This window comes from Papaver somniferum, chromosome 2 (assembly GCF_003573695.1).
Source record: "Papaver somniferum cultivar HN1 chromosome 2, ASM357369v1, whole genome shotgun sequence".
NCBI classification, from domain to species: domain Eukaryota; kingdom Viridiplantae; phylum Streptophyta; class Magnoliopsida; order Ranunculales; family Papaveraceae; genus Papaver; species Papaver somniferum.
In genome coordinates, this window is record NC_039359.1 from 154,070,286 (window position 1) to 154,090,011 (window position 19,726).

At 36.7% G+C, this 19,726-nt stretch overlaps 1 long non-coding RNA gene across 2 annotated transcripts; it reads left to right on the forward strand.

The window, feature by feature from the left end:
- The first annotated feature begins 17,131 nt into the window (after window positions 1-17,131).
- LOC113354146 lies at window positions 17,132-18,492 on the forward strand. 2 transcript variants are annotated; one of them, XR_003361695.1, is made up of 4 exons: window positions 17,132-17,312; window positions 17,562-17,836; window positions 18,058-18,132; window positions 18,218-18,492. It is a non-coding gene; the product is annotated as an uncharacterized LOC113354146 (long non-coding RNA). The 2 variants fall into 2 exon arrangements; XR_003361694.1 differs by having other exon boundaries at window positions 18,058-18,492.
- The last annotated feature ends 1,234 nt before the right edge of the window (window positions 18,493-19,726 follow it).

Consider the following 19,726-nt stretch of genomic DNA (forward strand, 5'->3'; position numbering starts at 1 on the left):
AAACCAAAACAACACCAATAGACTGTCGCAAGTGTTGAAAAGTTGCAGTGTCTAAGGGTTTGGTGAGAATATCAGCCAATTGTTATTCGGAAGGCACAAATTCCATACCAATGGTACCATTTTCATAAAGATCACGAATAAAATGGTATCTTATGTCAATGTGCTTTGTTCTTGAGTGCTCAATAGGATTCTCAATAATTCGAATCGCACTGGAGTTATCACAAAAGATCTTCATTATTCCAGTATCAACTCCATAATTAACAAGCATTTGTTTCATCCATAGGAGTTGAGTACAACATGATCCGACAGCAATGTATTCTGCTTCACATGTAGACAGGGATTGAGAGTTTTGCTTCTTGCTATGCCACGCTACAAGATTGAGACCCACATAGTAGAAGCCCCCTGATGTACTTTTTCTGTCTTCTACACATCTTGCCCAATTAGCATCAGAATAAGCAGAAAGGTCAGTATTAATATCAAAAGTGTACGAGAGACCATACCCAACAGTGTGATTTATATATCGTATGATTCTTTTTGCAGCTGCAAGATGAGATTCTCTTGGATCCTCCTGAAACCTGGCACAACAACCAACACTGAAGGAAATATCAGGTCTAGCAGCTGTAAGATACAAAAGGCTACCTATAATGGATCGATATAGTTTTTGATCCACTTTTGCTCCTTTCTCATCCTTGTGTAATTTACCAGTAGTAGGCATGACAGTCATCTTAGGAGACGACTTACCCAGACCGAATCTTGACACAAGATTTCGTGCGTACTTCTCCTGGGATAAGTAAATCCCCTCCTTATGTTGTTGAATCTGTAATCCTAAGAAGTATCTTAATTCACCAAAATTGTTCATTTCAAATTCTTTAGCAAGAGAGACTTGAAAGTCTTTTGCGAATTACTCAGAAGTTGATCCATAGATGATATCATCTACATAGATTTGAGCAATTACAACATTTTTCCCACTCCATTTGGTAAACAATGTTTTATCAGCTCCTCCTCTTGAAAATTCTTTTCTAATAAGAGAAGTAGTAAGTTTCTCAAACCAGGCTCTTGGTGCTTGCTTCAATCCGTTTAATGCCTTCTTGATCTTCAGCACAAGATCAGGGAAATCAGGATTTTCGAATCCCTTAGGTTGAGCGACAAATACTTCCTCTTTTAGAATTCCATTCAGGAACGCTGATTTTATGTCCATCTGAAACAACTTAACCTTGAGAAAGAGGCATGGGCCAATAAAAGTCGAATAGACTCAAGACGTGCCACAGGAGTAAAGGTTTCGTCAAAATCAATTTCTTCAATCTGTGAATATCCTTGAGAGACAAGTCTATCTTTATTTCTGACAATTGTGCAAAATTCATCAGACTTGTTCTTGAATATCCATTTGGTACCGACAATATTGACATTTGGTGGACAAGGTACACGTTCCCATACATCTTGTCTTTCAAATTGATTTAACTCTTCATGCATCACATTGACCCAAAAAGGATCTTTCAGAGCTTCATCAATATTCCTTGGTTCCACCTGCGAAAGATAACAACCAAAATTGCATATATTTTGAAGTTGACCCCTTATTTTGGCTGTAGAATCCCTTCCCCCAATGATACTGTTGGGGTCATGATTCCTTTGAACCCATAGATGTCGTGGAGGGACACGTTCTTGTTCATCAGGAATGGCTTGATCAATGCTTTTTTCCTTGTCACTAGAAATGTCAGGATCAGTAACAATTGGGATAACTTCAACTGATTTTGGAATTTCTTTGGCTTTCTCAATTGTCTCTGTTGGAGGCAACTCAGCGGGAGAACTATCTTGACGAAAATTACTAATGTCGTCGATGAAAACATTAGCAGATTCCATCATGACTTGTGTTCTGAGATTAAAAACTCGAAAACCACGACTATCTGACGCATAACCAAGAAAGATACCTTCGTCACTTTTGGTGTCGAATTTCCCTCTCTGTTCTTGATCTTTCAGAACATAGCACTTACTTCCAAACACCCTGAGATAGTGTAGGTTGGGTTTCCTTCCATACCATAACTCATAAGGAGTGTTCAGGGTTTTTGACCGCAAATACACACGGTTGATCAAGTAGCATGCTGTAAAGACAGCTTCTCCCCAAAATTTTAAAGGTAACTTTTTGTTGTGGAGCATTACCCTGGCCATTTCCTGGATGTTCCTATTCTTTCTTTCAGCAACTCCATTAGCTTGAGGAATAATCGGTGGTGAGTATTGTTGAATGATCCCCAGTTCGTCACAGAATTCAAATACCTTGGTGTCTTTGAATTCAGTGCCACTATCGCTTCTAATTTTCTTTAGTTTGCGACCTTGTTCGTTCTGGATTCTTTTAACAATAATATTGAATTCACCAAGGGTTTCATTCTTATGGGATAGGAATGCAACCCAAGTAAATCTGTTGTAATCATCTACCATAACTAAAGCATACTTCTTACCGGCAACAGTGGGTTGTTGAATTGGTCCGAAGAGATCCATATGAATTAAATAAAGTGGAGCTTTAGTGAGGATATCTCGAGATGATTTGTAGTTAACTTTTTTTTGCTTACCCTTTTGACAGGCACCACATACACCTTCAATCTTTGTATTGATTTTGGGAATACCTCTAACAAGTTCTTTGTTAATGATCTTAGTTAGAAGGCGATAATTGATGTGACCAAAACGCTCATACCAAAGATGTGTAGATTCCACCTTAGTCAAATTGCATCGGTTGCTAAACTGAGTATCAAGAAGATTGTAGGATCAGAATCTCGCAGCAATAATTCCTCAGCGAAATTATGAACAACACAACACAGCAGTGTCGCAAAACAACTTCAGAAACGAACTAATAAACGACGTCAGCTAAATCATGAGAAAAATGTGATGGTCCTGTGAAAATTAGAGAGTTTGCGAGATTAACATTTGTAAGGATGCGAGAATGTCACAAGTCATATCCGAAAATAAAGGACAGATTAGCTGTCATCCACTATGTAATTCCATATAAATAGCCGCTCAGTTGTAAAGGAAAATGAGAGATCTTTTCTGAGTGGGAAGCAAGTAAATAGGAGAGAGAAAATCTAGAGCAGTGTTTATTCTTGATTCCTTTTTATTTTCTTGTAAGATTGTTCAAATATTTATCAATAAAATTAAGATTGTTAATCTAAAATGAGTTGAATGTTAATGAGATCTTGTGAGGGTTGTAGTGTAGGATTTCCTGCAACTACATAATGGCGCTAGAAACAGGGAGGCTGAAGATTGAAATCAGTGAACCAGTTAAAAAAAAATGATTAGAGTTAATGAAGATGACAAAAGATTGGAGTGTAATATGATAACAAAAACAATGGTTAATGAATTCCATGAAAACATCAAAGGAAGGATACATAAACGAGATTTTGAAGGAAGGAAGTTTATGGCGGTAGAAAAGACATCACCCTTGAAAGATTGGGAAAAGAAAAAAATCACATTCATGGAGGAAGAAATACCAAAATAAAATTTGAACCACACATCTCCATTGGTTATTACAGTGCATATTACGCGAAAAGAGAAGGGGACAACAACAAAATCCACGGAAGAATGAATATTGAACAGAACTTTAGTCGATACAGGAAGTTCAGTGGATATAATATTTTATCATGAGTTCAGGGGAATGGGATTTAAAGATGAAGAAATGTCCAGTTCAACATATCTTGTTCTTGGCTTTGGAAAATCCACAACAAAACCTAAAGGAGAAATAGTGGTACGAATTCCACTAGGAGAGATCGAAACACACGTGACACTATGCATGGTGGATATGGAATCGCCATATAATATGTTGCTAGGAAGACCATGGATACATGCGATAAAAGATGTAGTATCAACGTTGCATCAATGTATTAAATTCCCCACACCAAATGGAATAGGTGAAATCAGAGGAGATGTTGACAATGCGAAATTATGTCATCAAATTGAAGTAAAGCATTATGAAGGACGAGCAAAAAAGAAACAATTTCGCAGAAAGTTGGCAAAGGAGGCAAAGAAAGAAGAAGAATTTAGAGTGTATAAGATAAGGGCAAAAGAAGGAAGGGGAATACCCAGCGAAATTTCGGAAGAAGGAGAAGGACCTGTGAAAACAATAAAAGAACCAACACTAATGGGAGAACCCAAGTTCAGTTACACTTCCGCAGGACCAACAAAAGAAGTAAACGTTGGTGTAGGATCATAATCTAGCAGCAATAATGCCTCAGCGAAATTATCAACAATACAACAACGTCGCAGAACAATTTCATAATTGACGTAATAAACGACGTCAGCTAAAATCATGAGAAAAATGTGATGGTCCTACGAAAATAAAAGAGTTTGCGAGATTAACATTTGTAAGGTTGCGAGAATATCGCAACCCATATCCGAAAATAAAGGACAGATTAGCTGTCGTCCACTATGTAATTCCCTATAAATAGTCGTTCAGTGGTAAAGGAAAGGAAGAGATCTTTTTCTGAGTGAGAAGCAAATAAATAGGAGAGAGAAAATCTAGAGCAGTGGTTATTCTTGATTCCTTTATCTTTTATTGTAAGATTGTTCAAAGATTGATCAATAAAATTAAGATTGTTAATCTAAAATGAGTTGAATGTTAATGAAATCTTGTGAGGGGTGTAGTGTAGGATTTCCTGCAACTACATAATGGCGCTAGAAACAGGGAACGGATTGAAGATTATTCTAGAAAAAATTGAAGATTAATATTGAGATTTGTGAAGATTTGGAGTGATTGATTAAGAATTTTACATAATCTCTTGCAATTCATTAATATTGAAGAAATGGCTAGAAGAAGAAATACATCAGAACAACCAACTACTGTTAGAAGAAGCAAGAGACTTGCTGGAAGAAAAAGAAGTGAAATGGGAGAATCTACTAGAATGAGAAATAATAGAGAAAATCAAATTCAACCACCAGTTCAACAAACACTAGTACAAGGAAGGAATACAGATTATGATAGGGTGAGTATACACACTTGGAAATCAAAATCAGCAGAAGAAATAGAAGAAGAGCAGCAAACCAGAAACCATAGACAGGTAGAGAGAAATCAAGAAGCAGATGAAGGAATAATTTATGGAGATGAGGAAATTGGAGCGTTAGAAATGTTGAAACGAATAATACATGAAGAAAGAAGAGCTGAGGCAGAAGAACGTGAAAATATAACAACGCAAAATCATGAATTGAGGATGGAAAATATGAGACTACAGAGTAGAAGATCGAGAAGTATTACAAAATCATATTCAAGATCGACTAGAAGAGAGATGAGGCGAAACTCACCCACAACTAATGCTGGAAATAATATTCGAGAAGAAATATTAAATCCTAATGAAGAACATCGCGAAGATAAAAAAAGGACTGATGATCGTTACATTCCACAAAATGAAACTTTTGATGATAAGCAAAATGATAGAAATCAAGAGAATGGACAACGTCAGGGACGAAATAATCAAGATGGCGAAGGGAATCGAGAGGAAGAAAGGAGAATTTTACATGAGAGAGAAGCTCAAAGAAATCAACAAACAATTGAAGAAGAAATTGAAATACATTACGCTGAACAAGCACGTTTAATTTGCGAACGTGAAAGATTGAGAGCGGAAATGGAAGAACAAGAGCTTCAGGAAACAATTCGCCAGAACAATCACGACAATCGAGAAAGAAGACGAACACAAAACCGGAATAACGGTAATATCAATGAAGAGTATGATAGAGTACAGAGGATGACTGAAAGACAGCGAATGGAATTGATGAGAAATGAACAAAATCATGGAGGGGAAAATGAGAGACATCATCATATGCGAATTCAAGATAGAGATGAGGAAGAGAATCGTAGAAGAGGACGAGATGAGGATGATGAAGAATAAATGCAAAATTTCGCGAGAGAATAAAGGCATGAACGCAGAAGAAGGGAGGCGAAATTAAAAGACCAATGGATCAAAATTCAGGTGTAAATAAACAAATCTTAAAAGAATTAGAAGAAATGAGAGGAATGCTAAATAATAGAGGAGAAGTAGGCAGAAGACAATTAGATGAAGCTATAGAAGAAGATGCGAAAACTCAATTTGCCCGCATTAGCCAGCATTTTTGATGGAACAACTTGTGCAATTCAACACATTAAAGCCTACGTGAGGTGCATGTTGCAATGGGAAAATCATGATGCCGTAGTATGCAAGTATTTTGCATCCAGCTTAACAGGGGAGGCGTTAAAATGGTTCGAAGGACTACCAAATAATACAATAACATCATTCAATCATTTGCAGACTACATTCCTGGGGGCATATATAAGTAATAATTCTTCGCGACCTGGTATTGGAGATGTGTTTGGATTAAAACAAAGGATTGGCGAAAGTTTGAAGCACCTAACTAAAATATGAAGGACTATGTGTAGCGAAATGGCTGGCCGTGTGGATGAGAGATATCTTATCGTATCATTTATCAATGCTATTTTTGCAACCAGCCTATTGTATATCCAAATTTTCAGAGTCAAGAATACGATCACAATAACTGAATTGCGAGAATTCAGGAAGAATATATTGCTTTAGAGGAAAGGAAAAATGAAATCGAATCATACCCAGTTGCGAACACCAATTCACAAACAACGAATGCAAGCTTATTACCCAAACTAATAAACACAGTGGAGAGCACTTCGCAAGTACAACAAGAGAAGGTGACGGGAAACAATCAACATAAACTGGTGGCTGTGGGAAGCCGAGATCAAGAGGAGTATGAAACAGAAAGAAATTTCTACAATCGTTGTGGAAATAACAATATTCAAAGACTCGATCAGCCGCAAGAAACTTATGAAGGTCAAAGACAAAACTATAATAGAGGACAAGGAGGTCACAAGGTAATATGTGAAGAAATCAAGATTCCACCTCTAAATGCAAGTGTGGAGAAAATATGGGAAGCTATAATTTTGATGGAGAATATACCAACACCATGGAACATGGGAACGGAACCACCTCCAAACCACAGAAGTCATGAGTTCTGTTCTTATCATCATTTTCATGGACATACTACAAATGATTGCAGAAATGTAAAAAGAATTATTCTGAGAATGATTGATCAAGGAAAACTAAACCACTTTTTGGTAGGGCACCCACAATCTCAACCATTGCCACCACCACCAGAGCATCACAAAGTAAACACGATGAAAAAGAAGGAAACATTCTTCATAGAAGTTGGTGCAAAAGCAAAGAATCTTTTCTGTCACTCTATCGTACATTCATACAAGACAATTGAAGATTTTCATGACAATGTTTTAAGGAGAGTGTTCGCAAGAGATAATGATGGAAGAAAAATTATGAATATTGCGAAAATCTCGCCACTAGAGGAATGACAGAAACAGATTATTTCTTTTACCGCAGAAGAAATCCCCGAAAGTGAAGAGGTACATGATAATCCATTGGTAGTAAAATTAGAAATTAATCCAAAACCGAAAGAAGATGAGGATGATGAAGCTGAAGATTCATGGAAAATTAATAGGATTCTAATCGATACTGGAAGCTCTGTGAACATCTTATTTTATCATACTTATAAAACTATGGGAGGAAGAGATGATGATCTTATAACATCAACATATAAGATATATGGTTTTAATGGTACTGCCAACAAGCCTAAAGGGGAGGTTACTATGCGAATTCCATTGAAGGGAATATCTTCTGAAATCCTGTTCGGTGTCGTTTACGTAGAGTCACCCTACAATGAATTAATTGGTCAACCTTGGCTACATGGGATTCTAGGTGTAGATTCAACTTTCCATCAGTGTATCAAATTTCCTCACCCCAGCGGTGTATTAATCATAAAGGGAGATTGGGTTGAAGGAAAGAGGTGTTACGAAACTGAGATGGAATCCTGCGAAGGAAGAACAAACAAGAAGGAAAGTTGGCGACACAAAATCAAAGAGACACAAAGAAGTGAGATATTGATGGTGGATGCAAATCGAACGAAAAGAAGAAGATATGATGCGAAACTAATGCTAGATCAGAATAAACAATCATGAACATCCCACTACCAAGGAAGCAGTAGCAGAAAATAACAAAGAAACAGAGAATGTCAAAGGTAATAAAAATAATAAATATATGAATGATTGATTTGTTGCGACACTCTCGCAATAAATAAAATTCTCAAAAATACATTTTGTTGAATGATAAAATTGAGATTGCGAAATGCAAATACGATATGATGATGTGCGAGAATCTCGCAGAGATAATGAATTCTACAAAAGACAATCATAGAACAATGACAAAAGAGAAAGGGGCGAACCTTTACGGCGTACACCCTAGTTCGCGAATACAATTTCGCAAGAGGCAAATGTAAGACCTAAAGTACGTCATATAAGGGGGCCTGTAGCATGGCTCATGGAAAGGCTACACCGCCACCGGAACCTGAGTCATGGAGATTTGGGGTCAATAAAGCTCATCCGGGAGAGGCACCTTGGATTCTCAGCTTAAGCATGTAACTTAGGTTGGGCGACTAAGGTAATAAGGACTCTCCCAAGGAGTGCAGAATCTGACCAAGGCGTCGAGGTACACGGTTGAGTCGAGAGTGCCAGGGGCGTCTGGAGCGTACCTTTCCATTCTTGACAAGTATTGGCTTATACTGCACTCGACCCGAAGAAAACCCCACTTAGGGTGCAGTATCGTAACCATAAACCCTATAGGTAAAAGGGATAAGAGGCTGCGAAAACAACTGGTTGTTGTTAAGACCGGATGGGAGGAGCCAACCTTGTATGGTAGAGGTACGCCTCCTTGAAGGGGCAACCAGTGGGAAGATAAGGGCGGCACCCTCCATTAGGGAGCTGATAAGTGTCTTAAGACGCAAATGTCATGAGGCTTTTACTCGCAAGGGTATTAAGGCTTTTCATCTTTTCTGACATCGTCTAAGATTTTCGCAGCCCAAGCGAATTCATCATCATTACTTATAAGAAGACGAGAACCAATTTGGTTTTCTCTTTCGCAGAGCTTGATGTTCTTGCGGTTAGCTTCATCTCCTTCAAGTTGAACTTCAAGAAGGGTCTCTTGGAATTTCGCCAAAGCCTTAGCATCTTGATCATAGATGTGATCCTTATCATCTATGAGACCGCTAATTTTGGTTTTTAGCTCATTGATTTTCTCTTTAGAATTAAGAAAGAGACGCTTAAATCGGTTGGCTAAGCTTAAACTAGATCTATGGTCAATCTCTAAGAGGTGAAATTTGGATCTCAGTTCATTCAGAGAAAGAGATGAAATTTTATCATTTGAGAAACTATTTAAAGATTTATTAAGACGCTCAAGAAGGGTATCATTATCCAAGGCATTAGGAAATGAACGAAGAATGGTAGTTTCATCAGAAAGACCATAAATGTCTGCAAAAAGGATCAATTAAATAAGATAAAACAACAGGATGAATGAATGAAGAGAAAGGAGAAAAGTAACATACCATAGACTTGATTATTAGCTTGCTGAAGACTAGAGATTTTTTTCCTGTATGAAGAAGAATCAATTTCTAGTTGTTTGTCCTTCCCGCGAAGACATTTGACTTCAGCATCCAGTTCCTCATTCTTTGTTCGAAATTGAAGATTCTTCTTTTCAAGAATTTCGCGTCTCCTCTCCAGATCTGAGGCAACAGCGAAAGAAGCTTTTCCAGCCTGCGAGAAAATGTAAAAAGTATTAAAATAGAAAGAGATTTTGAGTTACAATAATGAAGAAGTAAAAGGACGAAAGCATACCAGACTATTAAGAGAATGTAGGAAATTGGGAGTCACCGATCTAGAAACTCCACGAAGAGAATTATCACCATCCAATAAAGGAACATCGCAAATCGTAGTGAGAGATTTGCAGGTATTAGCGAATTGACTATCTCCCATTCCTTGCAAAGAATCATAAAAGAAGCCACAGAGCTTAGCCATAGAAGATTCAGATGGAGAATCTTCATTTGCTACAAGCTCATCATTATCCTCATCATCCTCATCACTCTCGGAGTTTTCATGAGAAGGAATATTTGAAGGAGAGGAAGAACGGATTTTTCTCTTCTTTGAGGGAGGAGTAGTTGGTTTTTCCCTGCGAAGAGCACCTTTTCCTTTATCACCAGTCTTCGCAACATTGGCAGGCTTTTCTATTTCAGCAATAATCTTCAAACACAGATAGAAATAAGAAATAGAGGCAGCAGTATACTGTTTAAAATCATAAGATAATATTTCTTACCTCATCTGTGTATGAGAGAAGAGCTAACAAGGTACTAGCCTTCCCAGTCCTGTGATAGCTATCTTTCAGTTTCTGGATCTGTAGAATGTCGCAAGAATCAGCGAACAAAAGAATAAAGATAAATAAATAAATGTAAAGTGGGGGAAACTGGAAGAAACATACCTCTTTCTCCTTCTCGGGCCAAGAGAATACCCAAGGTTGATAAGTAGCGAGATTCTCAGGAAGAACATTTGACCCAGCAATGTAAGGAACTTTCAGAATCAAGGGAGAAACACACCATTTATCATCTTTGGATTGGCGAAGAGTTGTGTTCTTACCATAATGCCAATAAATGTCTTGCATGAGTATTTTACTTCATCAATATTATCTTTTCTTTTCAAGCGAATACCCCATCGAGTATTATCTTTCGTCATGGAGATCAATTCATAATTTTCAAAGAAACTCGCTACTGTGTATTTTTCATCGATTATCTCCAAATATGCGAATTTAGGATCCCTAAGTTCTTTAGAGTAAAGAGATCCTTTACCATCACCAAGATTAGCGAACTCCAGCATCATACGGATGCAATCCCCACTCAATTGGAAGATAGCTCGCGAAAATCCCGAGTGAGCGAGAATTTCATAGAACAGAGGAATATCTGGGTCATAAAGAGGAATGTGGAGACCTGCGAGAATTTGACCCAGCGAAATTATGATTGATTGATCATCACAATGTTGATCAGAGAAAATTTTGATAGAAAGAATTGATTTGGCACTTTCACCAGGAATGGTAGAAAGTGTGAAACCTTTCTCGGCAAGATCTTTTTGGTTTTCCTTAAAAGTTTTCTCATGTTTTTGACCGCTTGGGGGCATATCTGAATATAGAGTATGGGAATGGATGAAAAATAAAAAGATTGAAGAAGGAAGAATTACAGTAGCAGAACTTACAGAAGAACAATAGAGTTTGCAGAGATGAGAGAGTAAAAAGAGAAGAGAAAGTAAAAATAAAATAGAAAGAAGAGTAAGAAGAATATATAAAGAAGATTTTTTTTTACTCGAAGAAATAAACACCTTTAATGCGAAAAGACGTGAGCGGTTGAAAAGCAGCGGTTACAAAAGATGTGTCAAGAAATAGATGGAAGAAAGGATACGTGTGATAAATGCAGAATATGAAAAGATGGACAGTTGCGGCATTTCTCACATCGTTCTCTACTTCGCAGAGAAGATGTGAGAAGAGGAAAGATGTAGGATCAGAATATCGCAACAATAATGCCTCAGCGAAATTATCAACAACACAACACAACAACGTCGCAGAAAAATTTCAGAATTGACATAATAAACGACGTCAGCTAAAATCATGAGAAAAATGTGATGGTCCTGCGGAAATAAGAGAGTTTGCGAGATTAACATTTGTAAGGTTGCGAGAATATCGCAAGCCATATACGAAAATAAAGGACAGATTAGCTGTCATCCACTATGTTATTCCCTATAAATAGTCGTTCAGTGGTAAAGGAAAGGAAGAGATCTTTTTCTGAGTGAGAAGCAAGTAAATAGGAGAGAGAAAATCTAGAGCAGTGGTTATTCTTGATTCCTTTATCTTTTCTTGTAAGATTGTTCAAAGATTGATCAATAAAATTAATATTGTTAATCTAAAATGAGTTGAATGTTAATGAAATCTTGTGAGGGGTGTAGTGTAGGATTTCCTGCAACTACAGTTGAGACTGTAGAAGAACCTCTAATATTGAGAATTGGAACCAAGATAGATGTAGAAGAAGAAGAAAGAATTGTTAACCTTTTGCGAGAATATAAAGACATTTTCACAGGGAGCATGGACGAGATACCGGAAATAGATCCATCAATTGCATGTCACAAGCTGGAGATTAACAAGAATGTGAGACCATTTAAACAAAGAATAAGAAAAATCGCAACAGCCTACCATTCTCAAATAGAAGAAGAACTACAGAAAATGCTTGATGCAGGAATTATAAGAGAAGCTAAATACCCAGAGTGGATAGCGAACATGGTCATTGTTCCAAAGAAAAACAAAGGAATAAGGATTTGCATAGATTTCATTGATTTAAACAAAGCCTGCGCTAAAGATTTCTGTTACCAGATATTCCTCAAATGGTGGAATCAGCAACGGGAAATGATACGGTATCGTCTTTAGATGGGTACAAAGCATATAACCACATCCCTCTCGCTGAAGAAGATCAAGAGCATACAGTTTTTTCGCCCCTAGAGGTTTATATTGTTACACGAAAATGCCGTTTGGTTTGCGAAATGCGGGAGCAACATACCAAAGAATGGTAGAGAAGGTGTTCGCGAAATGGATACACAAAACATTAGAAGTATACGTGGACGACATGTTAGTAAAGAGTAAAGAATCCAAAGACCATGTACAGTACCTGACGGAGATTTTTGAACAAATGCGGCAGTATGACATTAAACTGAATCCTGAGAAGTGTACCATTGGAGTTGCATCAGGAAATTTTTTAGGCTACATTGTATCAAAGGAAGGAATACAAGTTGATCCAGAAAAAGTGCAAGCAGTTTGTGACATGCCAACACCAGCAACAATAAAAGATGTACAAAAGTTGAATGAAATTTTAACTTCGCTAGGGAGATTCATTTCGCGATCATCAGACAAATGCAAGCATTTTTTCGATATACTCAAGAAGGGTGCGAAATTCAAATGGACTGATGAATGCGAAAAAGTTTTCAAGGGATCAAAGAACATCTTATGAATACATCTATTTTACAAAAAGAAGAATCAGAAGAAGAATTATTAATCTATCTTGCGACGACGTCGCATGCATTAAGTGCCGTGTTATTGCGAATAAATGCAGGAGTGGAGAAACCCATCTATTACATTAGCAAAACTTTTAATACTGCCGACAAGAATTACTCAAAGATTGAGAAGCTAATCTTAGCATTAGTTTATGCATTATTTAAGCTCCGCATATATTTTCAAGCGCACAAAATAAAGGTATTAACAAAAGTACCAATTGAATCAGTGATGAAGAATTCAAAAAGATCAGGAAGAGTGGAGAGATGGAATGCATAAGTAGGCCACTTTAATATTAAATATGAAATTTTGTCTTCACCAAAATCACAAGTTGTTGAAGATTTCTTGGCAGAATTTCCTTTAGAAGAAGATGAAACGGTAGAAGAAATGATGGATATAGAAGAAGAACACGGAGATCCAAAAGACTTATTAACAGAACCAAATAGATGGGAGATATTGGTAGATGGATCATCAAATGGAGAAGGCAATGGAGTTGGAATTGTTTTAATTTCGCCAGAAGGAGCGAAGATGGATTTTTCATTCAGATTGGAATTCGCATCCACTAATAACGAAACAGAATATGAAGCTGTGATACATGCCTTAAAGTTCGCAATAGAAATGAAACTAGAAAATTCCAGGATCACTAGTTGATTCGCAACTAGTTATTCGCCAAATAAAGGGAGAGTACATTACAAATGAACCATCCTTGAAGAAATACAAGAAGCTCGTTGAAGGTTTGTCAGCGAAAATCCCAAAAATAAAATGGAGGCACATTTCAAGGAAGGATAACATACTCGCAGACGCTTTTGCTTTCATCTCAAGCATGATGACAGATCCAACTGCGAGATGCATAAAAATACAGACACTTCTGTCACCATCAATCAATAAATAAAAAGAAGTGAGCGTGATGATAATAGACGGTGGAGAAGAAGAACAAACGAACAATATCGCAGATTGGAGAACAGAACTTCATGCAAATTTGGCGAAAGGAGACACACCAAGAAATAGATTGGAAGCACACAAGTTAAAAATCCGCGCAACAAATTATGAATTAAGAGATGGGCTACTATACCGAAAATCCTTTAATTAACCATCACTTAGATGTCTGACACGAGAAGAAGGAGAACAGGTGCTAAAAATGTTACATAGTGGAGATGCTGGCAATCATAGCGGAGGAAGATCTGTGGCACATAGAGCAAAAATGCAAGGCTATTACTGGCCGTACATGCGCGAAGATGCAAAACAAATATCAAGACGTTGCGAAGATTGTCAAAGGCACGGAAAGAAAATACATGCACCTGGAGCACCATTGTCATCTTCAACCAGTGTATGGACTTTTGGAAAGTGGGGCTTAGATATTGTGGGGTCATTTTTACCAGGATCTGGACAAAGAAGATACTTAATAGTCGCAACAGATTATTTCACAAAATGGACAGAAGTGAAGGCGGTACAACATATTCGCGACAAAGATATCTTTACATTCATATTCAAAAATATCATTTGCAGATTCAGAATTCCCGCGCAGTTGGTATCTGATAATGGGAAACAGTTTGAAGGACAGAACATAGAGATGTTACTTAATGCATTTAAGATAAAATGTGGAAAGTCTACTCCTTTGTATCCACAAGATAATGGGCAGGCAGAGGCAACAAACAAAACAATTGCAGATATATTAAAAAAGAAATTAGAAGGACATCATAGAGCATGGTGCGAAAAAGTACATAATGCAGTATGGGCTTATAATACAACTAGAAGAGAAGCTACTGGAATGTCACCTTTTTGTTTAACATACGGAGTTGAAGCGGTGTTACCAACAGAAGTTGTTATTCCGACAAAAAAGAGAGAAGATTGGGAGAAAAATCTTAGTGCGGGTTTGATCTTAAGCAAACTTGATGAATTAGAAGAAAAAAGAGAAAGAGCTTTACAACATGTGGAGAATTATCAGCGAAGATTAGCCCGAGAATATAATAAACATGTCAAAGTACGCGAATCTCAACCAGGAGATTTAGTTCTGCGAGGGACACCAATATATCAGCGAGAAAATGGTGGAAAATTAGCGAAAAATGGGATGGACCTTACATCATTAAGGAGATAGTTGGAACATGAGCTTATAAATTAATGGATCAAGAAGGTAGAGATGTTGGTCATAGACTTGACAGACCATGGAACAGATTGTACTTAAAAAGATATTATCCGTAAGAAGCTTTGAGAAGTTATGGATTCTGAAAGAATGGTTGCGATATTATTCATATCAAAACAAGATCATGATGTGCGAAACTTTCGCAGAGATAATCATAGAACAATGACATAAAAGAAAGGGGCGAACCTTTATGGCATACACCCTAGTTTGCGAATAAAATTTCGCAAGAGGCAAATGTAAGACCTAAAGTACGTCATATAAGGGGGTACCTGTTGCATGGCTCAGGGAAAGGCTACATCGCCACCGGTTAGCGAACTCTAGCGAATACCTCAGCGATTATTATCTTTCTTCATGGAGATCAATTCATAATTTTCAAAGAAACTCGTTACTGCGTATTTTTCAGCAATTATCTCCAAGTCTGCGAATTTAGGATCCCTAAGTTCTTTGGATTAAAGAGATCCTTTACCAGCACCACGGTTAGCGAACTCTAGCATCAGACAGATGCAATCCCCACTCAATTGGAAGATAGCTCGCGAAAATCCCGAGTGAGCGAGAATTTCATAGAACAGAGGAATATATGGGTCATTAAGAGGAATGGGGAGACCTGCGAGAATTTGACCTAGCGAAATTATGATTGATTGATCATCACAATATTGATCAGAGAAAAGTTTGATAGAAAGAATTGACTTGGTACTTTCACCATGAATGGTAGAAAGTGTGAAACCTTTCTCAGCAAGATCTTTTTGGACGTCTTTTAAGTTTTTCTCATGTTTGTGGCCACTTGGAGGCATATCTGAATATAGAGTATGGGAATGAATGAGAAGTAAGAAAATTAAAGAATGAAGAATTACAGTAGCAGAACTTACGGAAGAACAAAAGAGTTGCAGAGATGAGAAAGTAAAAAGAGAAGAGAAAGTAAAAAGAAAATGGAAAGAAGAGTAAGAAGAATATATAAAGAAGATTTTTTTTACTCGAAGAAATAAACACCATTAATGCGAAAAGACGTGAGCGGTTGAAAAGCAGCGGTTACAGAAGACGTGTCAAGAAATAAATGGAAGAAAGGATACGTGTGATAAATGCATAATATGAAGAGATGGACAGTTGCGGCATTTCTCACATCATTCTCTACTACGTAGAGAAGATATGAGAAGAGGAAAGATGTAGGATCAGAATCTCGCAACAATAACGCCTCAACGAAATTATTGACAACACAACACAATAGCGTCGCAGAAAAATTTCAGAAATGACATAATAAACGACGCCAGCTAAAATCATGAGGAAAATGTGATGGTTCTGCGAAAATAAGAGAGTTTGCGAGATTAACATTTGTAAAGTTGCGAGAATGTCGCAAGCCATATCTTAAAATAAAGGACAAATTAGCTGTCATCCACTATGTACTTCCCTATAAATAGTCATTCAGTTGTAAAGGAAAGGGAGAGATCTTTTTATGAGTGAGAAGCAAGTAAATAGGAGAGAGAAAATCTAGAGCAGGGGTTATTCTTGATTTCTTTATCTTTTCTTGTAAGATTGTTCAAAGATTGATCAATAAAATTAAGATTGTTAATCTAAAATGAGTTAAATGTTAATGAAATCTTGTGAGGGGTGTAGTGTAGGATTTCCTGCAACTACAAGCTGTATCGTGTCACCATGCTCATCATCACATGCATCTTGTAGCCACATACACTCACTTCACAGAAAGCCAATAAGAAATCTAAAAACATCAATTAACTATGACACAGTTGTCTTTTTCGGGGAGACAAAGAGTGGCCGGGATGGAGTCATGAAAACACAAAGAGTGGTCTTGATTTCGTGGTCGAACAAAGGGAAGGTCTACTCCGTCCGTTCCACGGGTATAGACTTATCCACCGCCCTTTGTGGATTTAGTTTCCATTTTAAGTTTGATTTTTCTCCCAAACCAACTCAAAATAACCGTGTCAGGATCAGTTATCCCACGTTAGTAGGAACTGCAATTGGTCAGTTTCACCGGAAGAATATATAAACACTCTCTGCTTATTTTTCTACTTGGGAGTTCTTTTACATATGATTTTTTTCTTCAATTTTAGAATGCCCATCTCAAGCACCGACCTGATAGAAAGGGCAATAAAGGCCAGAAAACAAAAGCAAACAAATAAGTAAATGATCCATTGAAGCAAAAAAGACCTTTAGTAGCATTCTTTCTGTTCATATCAGATGTTAAGAAGAAGGGGACGACTGGAAACATAATCAAGGTTTGTTTCTTTATTTATTGGTTTTGGATTTTCCTGATCGACATTACTGCACAATATCTTTCTGATCATCTCAAAAAAAAAATTGGATCGGTTTCCTGATCATCTCAATATGAAAGTCTGTCACGAAGTTCATTTGGGAACACATTAACTGATCAAAATTTATTTGGAAATTTAAGGATGTAAATCCGTTGTATAAACATTTTTTTTTCGGGTTTGGGAATATAATTTTGCACAATTATCACTTTGCAGGCCGGGCATTGCACTGGATGACAGAAAAACAAACAAGTACGTCTCTAAGAATCCTGAAATTTGGGACATGCTGTCTTCAGAATCCAGTTCGCCAACCGTTACTACGTGAACCACCTAGAGACTTGGGAGAATTACATGAAGGGGACGACGCCAGATCAAATTTGTCTCAGACACATTTGAAAGTATAATGCGGCAGATGCGATCAGCCATGGATCTTTGAGTGGAATAGAGATTTGAGACCTTTCTGACAATTCCGGGAAATGAGAGACATGCAGGTTAGTCCAACCATACATCAATGATCCTCCTTTCTCATTGTTTGTTCGTGGAAATGAAATTAAATATGAAACCGAAGTCCGGACTATGAAATTAAATGCTAGACTTCAGCATCAAGAATATTTTCTTTTCCTATATTATGTATCTTCGTTGTATATGCCTATCCTATGAATATGTGTCATCTTCTTTTTCACATGTCTTATACTGTTGTTGTTGCTTAAAGGAGACGCAAAAAACAATGGTCGATGGTGATGGTTACGAGAGATGCAAAGATAATGGTGAATGGAATTGATCGAGGGTGAACTAAAAATTTCTTACTTCATTTTCGTTTTGTTGTTTTTATTTCATTTCCAATTACTGGTAATTTGATCTTCTTCGTGCAGGTGCAAGTGGAATTGTTTTGTAGACGTAAAAATGGACTGAAAAGACATGTATATAGTGTGTTCGCCTACAAGTGCAACGAAGCTATTAGAGATTTTCTACAAAATCCATAATCATAGTTAGTTTTTGGGTGTTGTGGCCTGTATGTAATTTAAGTAAAACGTTTTTCTGTGTTCATACGTTCAGTTGATTGTATTCCTAAAGATTTTGTGGACTCCAAAATGTAGTGTTTTTGGAGTTGGGAGGGATAGGTGAATACTTTGTTTTACTATGAATATTGTGAACTTTTTTTTTTTTATCGGTCTAATTAATAGTTTTAACAGAATCAATTGTATGTTCTTAGAATGTGACATCCTACTGCCATATTAGGCGACGGGCATCTAATGTTTTTGTCTTCATTTTTCTTTGCAAACATAATTCATTGTACACCAAATCAAAACATCCATCGTATATTACAAGTGAGCTTATAAGTAAGGAGTTTGGTAAAAAAAAATCAAATTATAAACTTTTAACAAATATCTATCTACTTAGATTTTAATCTCTCCAAGTACAATGAATGCATCGAAGGTTGCATAATTCAAGCCAAAAGCGCGGCGAAATCATGAAGTTCCCTGCAACTAAGACACCACTGTATTCTTTTTGCTCAAATTATGTCCTTATCTTATCTTTGTTTTCTTTTTTATTTTACACAAAATTGGTCAAAAAGACCAAAACCAACAATTCATGGGTGAAATAGATTTCTAGCTTTTGATACTGTTTATATGGACCAAAATCAGAAAAATACTATTCAATTAGTCAATTTGGATATTTCATCCAGGAAAAATAAAATAAAATATTATGTTTTACCTAAAATAACCCTCATGCTTTAAACTCAACCAAAAATAGAAAGGTTCTCTTCTTTTTTTCTCTCATCACCTTCTTCTTCTCCAGAACAATTTTATTTTTCGTTTTCAGATCTTGAACGATTTTCAGAGCTCAAGCATGGTGAAATAGATCCTCTCTTCATGTCGATCTCTCTGCCTTCGATCAGTATAAGTTATACCCATACTAATTTCGTAATGGTGAAATGCAGATCTGAAATAAATGAGCTTCAACTTCTTTATCCGTTCGACATTCGAGTTCGGATTACTATCAGATTCTTAATCTTTGTTCGATCATGGTAAGTTTTATTCTAATGATTCGAAAAAAATTTGATTAGTTTGATTCTAATTTTATTTAATTCAAAACTGATTTTGTCCAATTTTGATTTCGTTTTCGTCTAATTGAAAGTTTGATATAAATTGTAATCCTTTGATTCATTACAATTAGAAGTTTCAGTAGCTATTGATGATGTGGGTTTTTGTTGATTTTCTAGGGTTGTCTAAATTCAATAACAAATTAAGACTAATTGTCCAACCTTATCTTTGTTTAGTGTAATTTAGTTCTGAATCAATTTTAAGTTTAATAATAGTATGATTTTCAATTGTTACAAATTTATTTAATTTTCATATTTGTTGGGGTGGTTGGTTAGT